A 17573-nucleotide genomic window follows, 5' to 3' on the forward strand; every position below is an offset into this window, starting at 1 on the left:
CATAGAATAATGAAGAATACAAATGTCTGATTTTAGAAGGACTATGCATAGAAAACAGCATCTTCGATATTAAATTAATAAGAAAAATCTAATAACAATAAGCCCTAGATAAGCTAAGCCTGTATAAAACTCTCTTCGAAATGGCAGTTCTATATGATGTCTTTGGCAGTTGGCCCTGGTCTTCTGCTCATTCTGAAATGGGGTGGAATCAGGTTCATATGTCATGAACGTGGAGAGGTGAGATGTGGAAGGGAGGTCAAGATAAGGTAGGGAAATGGCAAGTGTTCTGGCATGTGACAGTGAGTAAAAAATCATGCCAAAACATAGTCACTTAAAACAACAATCGTTTTCTTATTTATCATGGTATCAATGGGTCAGGAATTTGGGAAGTTCTTGTCTAGATAGTTCCGGCTTAGGACGTCTCATGTGGTTGAAATGTGACAGTGGCTGGACCTAGAAGAGTAGAGCTGTTAAAGCAGCTGGGCTGACCTGGGAGGTATCTCTCTCTCTCTCTACTTCATCCCCTTTCCTTCACCCCCTTCCTGTTTTGTGGTCTTATGGTTTCTACATGTGGTATTGTGAAACAGGATAGCTTGGGCTTCCTCACAGCGTGGCAGCCCCAGAGCCATCAGCTATCACAGCAGAAGTCAAAAGCAAGTAGTGAACAAGACAGAAGAAGAAACCACTTCACTTTTTATTTTATTTTAGTATTTTTAATTATTAATTATTTTTTAAAGGATTTTATTTATTTATTCATGAGAGACAGAGAGAGAGAGGCAGAGACAAGGCAGAGGGAGAAGCAGGCCCCACGCAGGGAGTCTGATGTGAGACTCGATCCCTGGACCCTGGGATCACACGCTAAACCAAAGACAGATGCTCAACCACTGAGCCACCCAAGTGTCCCTGCTTCACTTTTTATAACCCAGCTTTGAAAGTCAAAAAGTCAAATAGTGTCATTCTCACCATATTTTATCATCAGATACCAGTCACAAGCCCACTTGATTTCAAAGGAAAGAAAGACCCTCACCTCTCAATGGGAGGAGCATCAAAATCACATGGTAAGAAAAATACTATTGAAGCAGTTTTTAGCAAATATAATCAGCCAGAGCAGGCTACTTTTGTGAAATGCACATTTGTTATTGAAAATATTCTATTTGTTAGATGAATAAGTTTTTGGTGTGTAAAATGTAGGCAAAGCATCTTAGAATATTTAAAAAAAATAGATGAGGAGCTGGTAAGTACTCTGTTTGTTGGATCTGGGTGCAATTCATGGGCATTGCTAGATAGAAGGCAAGTAGTTAGAAAACAGAGTATACTTGTGTTAAACATAGAAAGGGATGGAAAGATCAGGATACCCAATATTTATGAGACACCTGGAAACTATATACTTATAGTATTTAGATATATGTAAGAATAAAGATACAAGGGTCTGTAAGTATTCAAGATACAATAGATAGACATGAAAAATTATCATCTGCAAAGTCTTTATTTGGCTATCCACTGGTGACTTCAATTATGGCCCTATATGTTCTCTGCTTAAGTAACACAAATAAAACCCATGGCTGTTCATTAGGCTAATTGGAGAGGTACCTCTATCAGGCAGGTGCATTTGTCCCCACATCTCTGTAACTCAACGAGTATGTATCATTGAACCAGAGTGTATTATTCCTGTTGAACTCTAGCTCAGACTTCAAGTCTGGCCTTTGTAACCACACCATCGGTGTGGAAGGTTGACGCAGCAGAGAGAGGAACAGGACATTTGATTATTGCATACCTCAACAACAACAACAAAACCTCATCCTGGCCAACCAGGTGCCAACCAATTGGCTGTTCCCTGAAATCTCTGGTCTCACTCTGCTGCAGAACCCAAAATTATGCTATGGGTATGTAAGTTGTGGCAGACAACTATCACTGAATGGTGCCAAACTGCAACGGGGTTGAGGTTAAATTTGTATAGGGGAACCAGAATCTGGACTCCAGGTAAGCTGGCAGTAGAGGCTCATTATCATCTTGAAATTATGCAAGTGTGCATATTAATTTTATTTTAGTAATCATGTACCATAGTAAACATTTGTTACAGTATACATCTGTGTTTTATTTTCTTTTCATTTTCTCTCCCAATCGATTTTACTTTGGGGATTATAAAATGAGTCTTTGGGTTTCTGATATTATACATTTATAAATAGAGTTTGTATTCATAATTCTAGGTGTCCATGCATCATTTAGTAACTGGCTGCGTAGGGAGTCAGGAGTCACACAATGTGATAAGAGAGAAATTGGAGGTGATATGGGAACACAGGAAAGAGCCATCTAATCTGTTTCTGTGAGATCAGAGCTGAGGAAGAGAAGGGTTTACTAAATAAATCATAAATGGATGGTGTGAAAGTGTTAACAGCAATGGCAAATAACCAGAAGCAGGTAAACTATAGCTGGCATACAGAACAGGGCACAGTGTCAGTTTGGCTCCTCTGTGAGGCTGAGGCAGGCTGAGAGAAGAGAATGAACCATACATGAAAGGACATGTGACTCTTGTTTAAGAGCTTAAATTTATCCTGAAGGAGCCTAGGAAAGGTTAAAATCAAGGAAAAGGGGGCTCCTGGGTGGCTCATTCATTAAGCGGCTGCCTTGATTTGGGCTCAGGTCATGATCTCAGAGTAGTGAAAATGAGGCCCATGTGGGCTCCGCCCTGGGCGTGGAGACTACTGCAGATTCTTCCCCTCTCCCCGACTCCCTCTGCCCCTCCCACACCTTGCTCAGGCACATGTGCACTCTCTCTTTCTCTCTTTCTCTCTTTCTCTCTTCCTGTCTCTCTCTCTCTCTTTCTCTCAAAAAAGAAAGGAGGAAGAAAGAAAGAAGAAAGAAAAAAAGAAAGAAAGAAAGAAAGAAAGAAAGAACAAGCAAAAGAAAGAAAGAAGAAAGAAAGAAAGAACAAGCAAAAGAAAGAAAGAAAAAGAAAAAGAAAGAAAGAAAAAAGAAAGAAAGAGAAAGAAGAAGAAGAAGAAGAAGAAGAAGAAGAAGAAGAAGAAGAAGAAGAAAAAGAAAGAAAGAAAGAAAGAAAGAAAGAAAGAAAGAAAGAAAGAAAGAAAGAAAGAAAAAGAAAATCAAAAAGAAGTAGAACATATTTTGGAAGGGACAGGTTAAAATTTGGGAATGAAGAAAGAAAGCTCTTTTAGGTCAAAATATGAAGATTGAATCACTCTTCAGTGAGATATAAAATGGGAGAGTATTTGGTTTAAAACGGAATGAATTTAGTTTCTATCATGTTGACATTTATTATCTGACTGTGAGCCATCCGATCAGAGATATTCAAAATACATTGGGAAAGCTAATATATCAGATGAGAAATCTGGACTGATGATAAATGTTTGGAAATCATTAGTCGTATTTGAAACCATGGAAGTGAACAACACTGATGAGGAAAAGTGTACAATTAGATAAAATAAGGGCTGAATTCCAGAATCTCAGTGAACAGTAATATTTACAAAATGGTTCTAGCACGAAATAGGCATATAGGGGGAGAAATTTGGAGGGTATATGTTACGGATACAAGTTTTTAAAAATTGCAAGAAATAGGGAGTAGTGACCAGTGTTAGACATTCCTGAAAAATCAAGTAAGATTTAAAAATGGAAAACAACCCGTGTATTTAGAAACAAGATATTGATAGACTATTGAGTAAGGGAAGTTTTACTGAAGTAATAATTATAGAATACGAATCACAATGACTTAAGGAGGTTACAGGTTGAAATAATGGCTTTCCAAGGACTATGGCTGCTGACAGTGGGAAAGAGACAGAACAAGCTAAAAAGAGAACATGAGTTCTTGTTTTGGAAGTCCGAGCTCTCTATGTGGTCCTAGGGGGGCTTTAGAAAGTTCTAGAATGAGGGGTAGCCCGGGTGGCTCAGCATTTTAGCACCGCCAGAAAGTTCTAGAATGAGGGGTAGCCCGGGTGGCTCAGCATTTTAGCACCGCCTTCAGCCCAGGGCATGACCTAGAGTCCAGGGATCGAGTCCCACATCAGGCTCTCCCTGCATGGAGCCTGCTTCTCCCTCTGCCTGTGCCTCTCTCTCTGTGTGTGTCTCTCATGAATAAATAAATACAAAATCTTAAAAAAAGGAAGTTCTAGAATCTCCTGAAATTATATGCAAAATTTGTGTGTGTGTGTGTATATATATATATATATATATATAAATGTATATATGTATATATCCTCACAAGTGCACTTTTTAGATGAATATTGATAGTTTGAGATCCTTAAGGGGAGTCAGAGATCAAAATATTAGTAACCAGGGCTGTATGTAACACATTAGATACCCATCAATATCATATACTCTGTGTATAATTTTTATAACTTGCAGAGACCTAAATTTACATATGATTACAATACATTATTGTGACTAGTTTTGTCTGGGACAGGAAAACAAATCTATTTAGTTTATTATAATGCATATTGTTACATATTTTATTAACTATTTATATTATATTACTATTTGCTATTCCAATATTCCCTGAAGAAGATAGAAATGCCCACCTGCTGCCATGCTCATTGCACTGCCTTCTGTAGGAGGAGCATGCATCCCTTTAGTATGGACATAGGCCTGGTCCTGTAGTTTGACAGTGTTTGTGGAAAAAAGTGCCATGCCAGAAACTCACAGAAATGTCATCACCGTTTTGCCCTGGCTCCTTTCCCTCTGCCACAGATCCAGAATAGATGTTATTCTTTTAGCCTAATACATTAGTATACTTCTCAAAATCCTATCTTTGGCTAATGTGTTCACGTATCAATCTTCTTTGGATTTTGTTACCATTGTCAAATTTTTATCTTTCTCCATTCTATATAACCGGTGCAAAGGAAGGATTATATCAAGAATTTTATTTTATTCACAGAACAAGTATATATTAAGTAATGACACAATGTTATTCAATATGAACCAGGAAAAAAACTGGCCACAGCGCTTGGGGCCCCAAGAAAGAAATAAGACAAAATCACAAAGGACTTTAGTATAAAAAAGTAAAGGTATAATCCAGTGACATTTTATGCAAATTAAAGCAATAATGTTCTTTTTTTTATAAACTGTATTTATTTATTCATGGGATACACAGATAGAGAGGCAGAGACACAGGCAGAGGGAGAAGCAGGCTCCATGCAGGGAACCCGATGTGGGACTCGATCCCAGGACCCCAGGGTCATGCCCTGGGCTGAGGGCAGGCGCTTAACCGCTGAGCCACCCAGGTGTCCCAACAGTAATGTTCTCAAAGAAGATAGACAGTAATTTGTTTTTAAATGTTTTTATGAGTTACGTTAGGAAGTAAAAGTATGAGTAAACAGCCTGAACAACTATACAGAATTTATTTGGGGGGATGGGGGAAATGGAGAAAAGGTTATAAGGACAATCTGACTAGAGAGATGTCCTAGGACAGTGGTAAGACACTTAGATTGTTGGATGTTTAATTTGCTCAAATAAATGACGCTAAAATTTTAGTGAATGAAGGAATCAGGGCACCTGGGTGGCTCAGTGGTTGAGCGTCTGCCTTAAGCTCAGGTCGTGATCCCGGGGTCCTGGGATTAAGTCCCACATCAGTCTCCCCGTGGGGAACCTGTGAGCCTGCTTCTCCTTCTGCCTATGTCTCTGCCTCTCTCTGTGTGTTTCTCATGAAAAAAATAAATAAAATCTTTAAAACAAAAAAAGAAGGAATCAAAAGATCTTTGGAGTAAAGACCAGAAACAACATTACATCAATTATATATGGAAATAAATAACAGAGGAGGAGGAACAAGGAGTTAAATGGGAAATGCAAGATGGTTGTTTCCTACTTGGTTGGGAACGGAGCATATAGGGCTTGGAAGGAACAGTGTCAAAGAAAAAGAGAAAAGAAGAAGGAACAGTATTAATCCAAGTAGGTAGAAATACATTTTTATATGCAGATAATTTCCTCCCTGCTCTAATTCATTCCTACTTCATAAATTCCATTTCTTTCATTCCATATATGTCTTATTAAGCATCTTGATGTGTTAATGTTAAGGAAGTGGCAGTAAATTTCAAGAACAAACAAATCTATGCTCATGGAGTTCACATTCTAGTATTAATCTATTTCAAAATATTTATTACAGACTTTCTTTTTATCACACAATTTATCAGTACTATGTGACCCCAGTTACAAATATCAGTTATTGTGCAGTACCTTGCAAACCATGGACCCATGATCTGTGTGTGTGTATGTGTGTGTGTGTGTGTGTGTGTGTGTGTGTGTGTGTGTAGAAAAAGAAACTTTGACCCAGAAGCATGTCATAGACATCATACTTTAAAATGCACTTTGCTGGGGGGTCTGGGGGGCTCAGTCAGTTTTTCTGCCTTTGGCTCAGGTCATGATCCTGGGGTCCTGAGATATAGCCCCGCATCCAGCATTGGGCTCACTGCTCATGGGGAGTCTGCTTCTCCCTCCCCTTCTGCCTCTCCCCCCAGCTTGTGCTCTCTCTTGCTCATTCTCTCAAATAAATAAATAAAACCTTTAAAAAAATAAAATAAAATGCACTTTACTTCTATATGTTTCTACTAAGGTACAGGGAAGCTTATAAATAAAATGTACTTCTTTACAAAACCGTTCTTTATTTCTTCATTATATTTGTTTATTATATGTTGCTTTTATGACTATTAATGATGTTTTCACATTTTAATACAGTTGACAAGAAGAAAACAATTTGGCATAATTATTTTTGAAATAAAAAAGCACAAAACTATATGTCTGATAAGGAATTAACATCCAAATTGTTTAAAGACCAACAACTCAACACACAAAAAACAAGTAATCCAATTTAAAAATGGGCCGAAGAACTGAATTGACATTTTTCCAAAGAAGGCTTACAGACACATGAAAAGATGCTCAATGTCACTAATAATCAGGGAAATGTAAATCAAAACCTGCAGTAAGATTTCACCTCACTCATGTCTGAATACCTAAAATCAAAAACACAGGAAACAAGTGTTGGTGAGGATGTAGAGGAAAAGGAATCCTCATGCCCTGTTGGTGGAAATGCAAATTGGTACAGCCATTGTGAAAAACAGTATAGAGTTTCCTTAAAAAATTAAAAATAGAACTACCATATTATCCAGTAATCACAGTACTGGGTATTTCCCAAAAGTAGAAAAGCACTAATTCAAAAAGATATATGCATCCCTGTTTATTGCAGCATTATTTACAACAGCCAAGATAATTAAGCAGCCTAAGTGTCCATCCACAGATGGATACAGAAGATGTGATATGTGGACACAATGGGATATTAGCCATAAAAAGGAATGAAATCTTGCCATTTGCAGCAACATGGATGGACCTAAAGAACCTATAATAGTGTTAAGTGAAGTAAGTCAGTCAGAGAAAGACAAATACCACATGATTTTAGTCACATGTGCAATTTAAGAAACAGAACAAACAATGAGAAAAAAACAAACAAAAGAGACTTAAATACAGAGAACAAACTGGTGGTTACCAGAGGGGAGGTGGGTAGGAGGAAGGGTGGATAGATAAAGGGATTTAAAAAATTGTATTAGTGATTTCAAACCTAAGGACAATCAATTTAAAAGATACACCAAAGAATATAATTCTCTTTTAAATTAATTTCTGTCCAATTGGGTTTTAGTATCTTATTTAGAAACTCAAAATAAATAAATAAGAAGTGGAAGGAAACAATGATTCTTTGTTCTCTACAAATAGAAATCCATTAATTTGTTAAATACCTTAACTGTTATAACAAATAACTACATGAAATTTCCTAAGCAAATTATCAGGAACAAATCTCATAATCTCTTCCTTGAAACCTATTTCCTTATGAAATAGAATTCTATACTAAGATTAAAACATCCTAAAAATGGCCTAGCAATTAAAACTTTAGCATTATTAATCAAAAACTTTTGGTCTGATTTTGCATTTCATTTTGAAGTTATTAAGGGCAAAAATAAAAATTCTTGGAGTACTTTTAAATTTAATACTGGATTTTTTTTTTTTTAAGATTTTATTTGTTCTTGAAAGACACAGAGAGAGAAAGGCAGAGAGCCTGATGTAGGACTCGATCCTAAGATCGCGGACCACGCCCTAAGACAGGGGCAGGTGCTCAACTGCTGAGCCACCCAGGTGTCCCAATACTGGATGTTTTCATGATGAACTGAATATACCTATAAGGCAGATTCTGCTTTAGTGACAGCATTTGATGTATTTTTCCATTTATTAACGATTAAGTGTAGCACACTCAATTTGAAATGAATTTGCCTTGAAACTGTCAATATTACGGAGCACCTGGGTGGTTCAGTGGGATCCAGCCCCACCTTGGGCTCCCTGCTCAGCAGGGAGCCTGCTTCTCCCTCTCCTTTCAGCTCATCCTCTCTCTCAAGTGAATAAATGAAATATATATATAAAAAGAAATTGTCAAAATGAGATATCAATCTATTTCTTAGTCTGATAATTATAATGAATTTCCTGAACACCTATTATGTATTTCTTAATGCAACTTCCTGAGCTGCTGCTATTTCACCATTTCAAATTTAAATATTTAAAAGATATTTTAAAAGTTTTAAAAAATGATATCACACATGGTGAAAAATAAACATGAGGACATGGTGTATCAATATATCTCTATATGTTTCCCCTTTGCTTCAAACTCGGTGTAGCCAAACCACATTTATTTCTTTTCTTTTTATCCCTACCTCCTCTCAGTTTCTCTTCATTCTGAATGATGCATCCAACCTTCCAATAAGTAACGTTCATAATTTTGAAATTGCCATTTAATTGGTTCTAAATTTAGGCCTGGTATCCAGTATGATACTAAGATTTGTTGAGCTTTAACTACAAAATATTTCTGTTTTTTCTCTTTTTCTTTCTTTCACTGTGATGCAGTACCCCTCATGCCATATTATTGTAGAAGTCATTTAACTGATCTTCTTTAATAATCTTGAAGGTGTGGGGCACCTGAGTGGCCCAGTGGCTGAGTGTCTGCCTTTGGCTCAGGTTGTGATCTGGGGGTCCTGGGATCGAGTCCTACATCAGGCTCCTTTGGGGAGCCTGCTTCTCCCTCTGCCTTTGTCTCTGCCTCTATGTTTCTCATGAATAAATAAATAAAATCTTAAAAAAATATAATAGTCTTGAAGGTGTTTAGCAAGTATAGGAGGAAGTCATACTCTATGTCTCTCATGAATAAATAAATAAAATCTTAAAAAAAAATAGTCTTGAAGGTGTTTAGCAAGTATAGGAGGAAGTCATACTCTAAAGGGTCTTGGGGCAAGCAACAGACAGGAGAGGTATAGTGATAATGAGGTATAGTGATAAATCATACACCAATATTTCAGTGGGCAGAGCATCTGGATTATCATGTCCACACATAAGGGGTGAGACTCTAGCAGTCAAGCAGGAGCAAGTGGGATGTCTGGCAGCATGTGAAGCACAATTCCTGCTCACAAGAGGTTGCAAGAGAAAGGCAGGATACTTTCCCTAAGTAAGGAAATAAAATGTAGTACCGAAAGCATCATTTGAACAGACTGCCTGGTTTCAAATCCTATCATATGCCAGCCTACAGTAGGCAAATTGTTTAAACTTTCTGTATTTCCCATTTCACGATGTGAAAAATAAGTACAAAATAGTATCTACATCATAGGATTAAAGAAGATCATTTATATACAGAGCTAAATAAATGCCAGCTATTATTAGCACCAGTAATTCCAGACCTGAGAAACCAGGTAAAGCCTAGTATTTGCAGCGGAGATAAAAATTAGAGGTCACGGTAGAGCAAATTTGTACAAGCAGATGAAAGTCAGGGATGGTCTTGGTAGATCAACACACCTTGCTCTACCCTCTCAATTCTGAACTTTCAAGAATTTTTTTATGTATTTTCAGAAAATACATAACTAAATTATATAGAATTTATGTTAATATTTAAGGCACCAACATATCATTTAGTTTATTAATGATTTCTTTTTTTTTTTTTATGATAGTCACACAGAGAGAGAGAGAGAGAGAGAGGCAGAGACACAGGCAGAGGGAGAAGCAGGCTCCATGCACCAGGAGCCCGATGTGGGATTCGATCCCGGGTCTCCAGGATCGCGCCCTGGGCCAAAGGCAGGCGCCACACTGCTGCACCACCCAGGGATCCCTATTAATGATTTCTTAAAATGCTTCCTGATACAGTTATCTTCACTGACTATCAGAATATAAACATATGGTTAGGTTAGATGGTTAAAGCATGAAGATCCTTTATATCTTTATTTGGGGAAAACATGCATTTAAATTATCCTTTTTTGGACTTCAGCTTGTATTCCTAAATCACATGGTACGGAGTTAAAAACAATGTATGAGAAGGTAGCGCTAGACATCACATTGTTTCCTCAAATAATACTGGTTGCCTACAAGACTATATGAGAGCTTTTTAAAAAAGTATAAAAGGACATGCCAAAATATTATTAATACAACTATTCTTGGATTATATATGTTTTTGATCTATAGAAAATACCCCTGTGTCTAAAATAATAAATTATTAATACATCCAATGAATATTTATTATGTCGCGTACAATAGATACAACATTGAATACGGCACACTTTCTCTGTGCAATTACAATAACAATTATTAAATTCAAATGAGGGATCCCTGGGTGGCGCAGCGGTTTGGCGCCTGCCTTTGGCCCAGGGCGCGATCCTGGAGACCCGGGATCGAATCCCACATCGGGCTCCCGGTGCATGGAGCCTGCTTCTCCCTCTGCCTGTGTCTCTGCCTCTATCTGTGTGTGTGTGTGTGTGTGTGACTATCATAAATAAATAAAAATTTAAAAAATAAATAAATTCAGATGAATAACTTATCAAAACAAGCAGTATCTACCTAAATTGTTTGAAGGTGTTATTTTTACTTTTAAAAAGGTAAGTATAAGCTTACATAGCATTCAAACATGCACAGAGTAGGCTCACAAAATGGGCTTACTCAAGAAAAAATGATTTTTTTATATTAACTGAAATGTGTAAAGAAAGATACATTGTTCACATGAATAATTTTTCATGTCTGTTTTACTCTATATCAAACTCAGTTTTATTTGTTTATCACTCCTACTTCACCAGGATGTCATTTATCTTATTTTAATGCCAATAGTATAAGTTTCAGGCTACCTTCTGACATCACCAAGAATAGCAGTTGTGAGAAAATATCTTAATATTCAAGTACTGGGATTTTGCATTCTCTTAGAATGGACCATTTGCTTTTGCTTTTTCTTCTTTTTTTTTTTTTTTTTTAAGAGGAGAGACAATTTTGAAAATCTTAAAATGTGGACCTAAAAATAATTACCTCACAGTTACTATTTTTATGCTAAAATGTGATGAAATTTCCAAACAGAAGGCACTACAGGCAACTCTCTTAAGTACTCTAAGATAATGTGTATATTTAGGTTCATATTATCAAAAAACTGAATATTAAAATTGTGTTGGTATTAAAACTGGGAGTTTATTTTTCTAAGATGGGAAAATACAATTTAATTTTTTTTCCATTTTACTGCAAGAATAAAAACAATACTCTTGTTGGTGTTTAAAAATATCATTATATCCTATTATGTTTATTGCCATAAACACTACATTTTAAGAATTTAAATGTGTAATTTATGTTCTTGGTTCATTTTAGAAAAGAAATTACATTATATTTACATCAAACAGTCCAATTTTAACAAATAAATTATAATATTTCACATGAATGTACTCTAAATACAAACTCAAATGGTGCATAAAGGATTATGCACATTTAAAATTAGCTAAATAATTGAAGATATGACTAATAAAATAGGTACTGCCATAACATTATAAAATAGGTATACAACTACAGATTGATATCTTTCATTTATCAATTACCAACTCCATAAAATATTTTATATTGCATATTCACTGCATATTTACATAATCGTTGTTTTAATGCAATATCTTCCTATCTACATCTATACCTCTCCATCCATCATCTATCTATCATCTATGTCTATTATTGGCATTTATACGGAGAGGATATATTATTTCCCACATGCATATTTATATTAGGCATTTTAATTTAAATCTTGCTTTCTATTATCTTAGAAACCCACACTTCTTGAAAATTTTCTTTAGTAATATTGTATGTATTTATTTTCTTATCTTTTACTGTAATAATGTACTTACCATATAAATTGAAGGCTGCCTCTCTGCCTAAAAGTCTTTCAAATGATTCAATTAATTGTTTTTACATGACCCAAAAATGTGTCGAACTTATTGAAGTGGGAAAACTATTCAAAACTATTCAAGGCTCTAGGGTTGCAATGATATAATGTATTTGAAAAACTTTAGGAAAACCTAACTTGTGAAGGAAGGGCACATTTTAGAAAGAACTAACTACATTGGCCAATCTGACTGAGATTAATAAAACACCACTGGCTTAATGGGCCGTATATGTTTACATGTCAGGCACCACGTGGACATCAGCAAGAGTAACCTAATATTCTCTTTGTCACTTATCTATCAAAGAACAAAAGAACTATATGGATAGACAAGGTGATTTAGTTTAGACTAATTTACAATGATTATTTGGTGATCGCTTAGACAGCGGGTGTTAGATGAAGTAGTTTGTCCTTTAGAAATTAAATTACGATATTGAAGATAAACTTCAGATGGTGACCTTTGTTCCTTGTCAACTTTGGCTAATTATAAGTCCTGGTTTCAAGGTTAATGTTGTTTTATCCATTATGTTGTCAATTTTCTAAGATAAATCAATTCTTAAATGATATCACTCTAGTGCAAATTTTTCACATCAGGAGCCATTCTGGCCATCAACTTTACAATTTAATTATTGTGAAAGGAAAATGCATTAAAATGTAGTCATGTTAAATAATGCCTTTAAACTGAGACCATTTAGACTTTGAAAATAAGGAGTAAATCACTTTAGAAAACTTTAACTTAAAACTGAAAAAAAAAAAACCTGACAAAATAAATCATCTTTTATCTTTGTATCATAGACTGAAAAATTGTTCTACATATTTATCTAGATAGAATATAAGTAATATATATGTATGTGTATATATATTATATATTTTTGTGGAGGACAGAAGATAATAGAACTAATAAATTGCCTTTTTTAAAGAATTTCCAGTATGATAAGATAAACTGGTAAGTAGAAGTAAGTAGTAAGTATGATGAGTGAGGCCTGAAATATGCCAGTACACTTCTATTTCCTTCATATACAAATAATTTACTCACGTGTATAAGAAACTTGAGAATAATATGATTTCCATACTAAGACTAATTTTTGCCTGCAGTAATATATGACACCACTCCATGATACTATGAACTAAAAGAAAAAAAAAGAATCCATCCTTAATAATAATATTAATACAAATAATAATAGTCTTTTTTGTAAAGAAAATAAGATCATTAAGTATTAAATCACTTTTTTGCTGTTTAGAATCAAAGATAGAGCTAAAATAAAATATTCATTCTTGTAGTCTGCATCTCTGATTAATTAAGAAACATCTTCCATCACTAGACAATAAAACATAAATATGGGAAGTCCGTAGTAGCTCCGAATAAGTCGTGGAAATTAAAAATGCCGCTCTGAGTTCTAGTTTGAGGAGTTATTTGTCTGAGTGGGTCATTAGATCATCATTATGATATTTCAGTTTAAAAAATGTATGCAAGCTGTAAAAAATCTGCCAAAATCTAACTAGGAACTCTGATAATAGCATTCTAAGAGATAAAGTAGGAGGTTTTTGTGTACTTGAACATAGTTTGAGGAGCTAAGGGAAAAATTACAGAAAAAAGTTAGCTCCTTCTGTGTCCATCAGTGTTTGGCTGACAGGTCAAAGGAAAGCTAATTAATTATCTTTGAATGTTTTACTCTGGGAGCTTTTACATTTAAACTTCACACTATAACTATTAATTTAATCAATTATGACACAGATCTATTCATCAATATAAATGATGTATAGTTTAACTTCACCATCGCATCCCATTGTTCAGTATCATTTACCAAAGGAGCTAACGTTTCTTCTTATTTTACACTTTCTTTAAAACATTTATTGTCTTCCAATTACAAGAAAGGAAAAAAAATAAGACGGTGAAAGTGGTATATGCCTTGAAGTTTCCCTGCCACTGAGAGAATTAAGAGCATAGTCTATAATTTGCATCTTCAACATTTTCCCCAGTGATTTGCCCTCTTTATTACACAGAAATCTGACAATGAAAATATATCTACAATAAATAAACCATAAATCCATTGATCATAGCTATCCATTTTATACGACATTTCAAGGACCATATTATTTGAACAATAAATTTACCAGCAAGGAATTCAGGCAAAATGATCTCTGCCCTCAAATAGCAACTGTAATCACAACATTTACACATCAGTGTTGACAGTTTGCCTGAATGTTCCATCATGCTCTTAATTCTTCACAATAAATTGTAGCTTAAATTAGAGTCATTGTTTTGGCATAGGAATCCATATTACCTTTTGGAAATTAAAATATATATTTAAATCCATACTCACATAAAACTCAGCTGTCTTCCTCTTGTATTATATGCTGTCATTTTATGTCCAAATTATTCAGATATCAAAAAGTCCTGCTGTTTTGCCTCTCTCCAGTAGAATAGGGAACTAACAATAGAAATGTTCAATGATGAAACCATGGTTACATTAGAAGAAGTTCTACATTAGTCAGAGATTCTATTAATTTGTGCGAGGTCCATCATTTGAGGCATATTTCAGTATTTTAAGGCAGCTTCTACTCTTGAGGGAGATAAAATACGAGGAAGAGTTTTAAAAGATCAACTACTTATATTAAATAATATTGGAGTCTCCTAAAAAACCTAGAAATGAACAAAGTATATCCTTTCATTTAACACATTTCTCAGACAAAAATCATCATCATATGTTTGGTGGTAGCACCAAACAGCAGATATATCCTTCTTCATATCCATAAGCAAACAAACACTCTTTTCTCTAAAATATCATAACTACACATATTCAAAACATAAGATATAGTGATTTTGTTTGATGAAACAAGTTTCAAACATTTGACTATTGTTGAAGAAAAAGCTATATTTTTTTAAATTAAGAAATGCAAGCAAAAACAATCTCAAATGCATGGGCTGATTTTTGTCATGCATGTAGAAATAAAGAGGATGTTACAAATTAATGTGCTATATATTTACACATTTATAGATAGAGACTTAAATCTGTATGTATACAGATAGTACATAGATATACAGGTAGGTAGATACACATACACTTACATAATTTATTTTTAATTCCTACATCTGTAATTTTTAAAATAATGACTTGATATAGAGTCTCCCTTGACATAGTCTGTGAACATACAAATATTCATATGGTGTGTATATATACCATAAACATATATATACCATAAATATAAACTATATATTTATTAAATAGATATTTACACAAATAGAATAATTTAAACAATCATAAGTAATATTTACTTGATAAATGCACGCAAAATACGATGTTCTAAAGCCACTCTTCCCAAATTCAAATCCAAGCTAAATTTCTTGTTTCTTAAACCAACCTTCAATATTTAACCTCTCAATTTCCTTATCTTTAATATTTGGAAATTAGGATGACAATTATAACACAAACATTTATATGTTGGCTATGGTGGTGGCTGGGTGGGTCAGTTGGTTAAGCATCTAACTGGCTCAGGTCACCATCTCAGGGCCCTGGTGATCAAGCCCCACGTGAGATTCCATGCTTTAGGGGGAGTCTGCATTTTCCTCTCCCTCTGCTCCTCCCCCTGCTTCTGCTCTCTCCCCCCTCCTCAAATAAATAAATAAATTTTTAAAAAAATAATATTTGCTATGTTCCAGATACTACTTTATATATATGTATACATATGTAAGCTATTGAAAACACTAAAATAGTTCATTTAGAGAGGCCTGGAATATGTGGTGCATTGTAAGAGATCAGTACGCGTTACCTTTCATTACTAATGACCAGTCTTTGGGGTCAGTATATTACATTCACGTTCTCAGTTAATTTTCATGATAGACCCTGTAGCAGAGAGTGTCTGCTTGTTTTCAGAGATGGGAAAATTAAGGTTTAAAGACGTGAAGCAATTTTACCAGAGCCACTCTAGCCACTCTAGTCAATGTGGTATAGCTGGGACTCAGGTCCAGACTCCAGAATCTCTAAGCTCAACCTCCGTGATTTACTACCTGACATACTTGGCTTGCTTTTGTGATACCAAACAATATATATTGCCTAGAAGCGATTAATAATGGGACTCTTTATAAAGTTTTGGTTGAAGTGAAGGAAAACCACAAGGATAGCACAATATCTGGAAGCCAGTGACTGTGGGCATCTTCCCATTTCCCTAGACTTGAAACGACCCAAAATACAGAGACAAGAAAGGACTGGATAGATAAGATTGCCTTCTAGGAACCACCAGCCCACTCTAATCTTAGTCACCCAGCAGGGAGTGGGGTCACTTTCTTCCTCTTCCAACCTGACTGGAAACCACAGGTCAAAGAAGCTATTGGTGACCTTCCTACAAGTCTAGGTAGCAAAATCTTAGTGGATGAGGAGGGGCATATTGACAAAATCCAAAACTTTTTATCCAATTTATGGCACATCCTTTCAAAAACTTGCAGAATATGAATAGTACTTTAAAACCTTAATTTTTTTTAAGCAGTCCTTATGAATGATCACTAAGTTGTTTTCGGTTGAGACCATTACAAAAAAAATGACTGTCTTCATACACATATGCTCCCACATTTATAGAAGTATGATACGTTTCTAGAAGCTGAACGTCTAGTTTTCAAACACTTCATTTCAATATCCATTGCCTTATTGGTTATTGGAAGTGTTAAGTTCTATTAATAACAACTATTTGAATTTGTTTTATGTAGCAGGTGTCAACACTTTCACGTTGATGTTTATCAGCTGTTTACAGTTTTACAAGTCTGGTAGTGCTTTTATGAATATCTCCACATGATCATAGATTTATTGGTCTGTGGTATGTGATTTTCTTATATTTATTCATTATTGATATATCTTTTCATAGACTTTTTCAATTTTATTTTCTTTTTGAATTACATACACATATAATTTATTTTAATTTTTACAAAAACGAGATCATACTACACTGATATTCCACAATTTTGCTTTCTTTCCAAAATAATTTGTCCTGTGCTTCTCTCTATATATTAGGTCACAGAAATTTCCCTTGTTCTTTCTAATTGCTGAACAATATTTCATTTTATGAGTATAACAAAATATATTCAACCACATTATTTCTTGATAGAATACGAAAAAAATTTTATTACAAATAACCCTGTAATAATCATCCCTACATATATCTCTCTCTGCAACGCTACAGCATTTTTATTTTCTAAGGGACTATTAACCTTTTCTCTAATTGTGAATTTTTTACATATTAAAGAAACAGATTCTCATGTTTTGTATAATGCATATGTTTTTATCTGTTCATTGTCTTTGGATCTTTTTGACATAGAGTATTCTGAGATATTATGCAAACCAATCCATCAACCTATTACTTCAGGGGTTTTGTATTTGACGTCATG

General features: G+C 34.8%; 1 protein-coding gene across 1 annotated transcript in view; it reads right to left on the bottom strand.

Moving 5' to 3' along the window:
* PPFIA2 (PTPRF interacting protein alpha 2) overlaps positions 1–17573 on the bottom strand; it is a 495741-nt gene that overhangs the window by 469135 nt on the left and 9033 nt on the right. Inside the window, exon 2 of the mRNA XM_072724476.1 lies at positions 14521–14628. The gene's annotated coding sequence lies outside the window, so the exon portion shown is untranslated. The remainder of the gene's footprint in view (positions 1–14520; positions 14629–17573) is intronic.

This window comes from Vulpes vulpes, chromosome 10, assembly GCF_048418805.1.
Source record: "Vulpes vulpes isolate BD-2025 chromosome 10, VulVul3, whole genome shotgun sequence".
Classification (NCBI taxonomy): Eukaryota; Metazoa; Chordata; class Mammalia; order Carnivora; family Canidae; genus Vulpes; species Vulpes vulpes.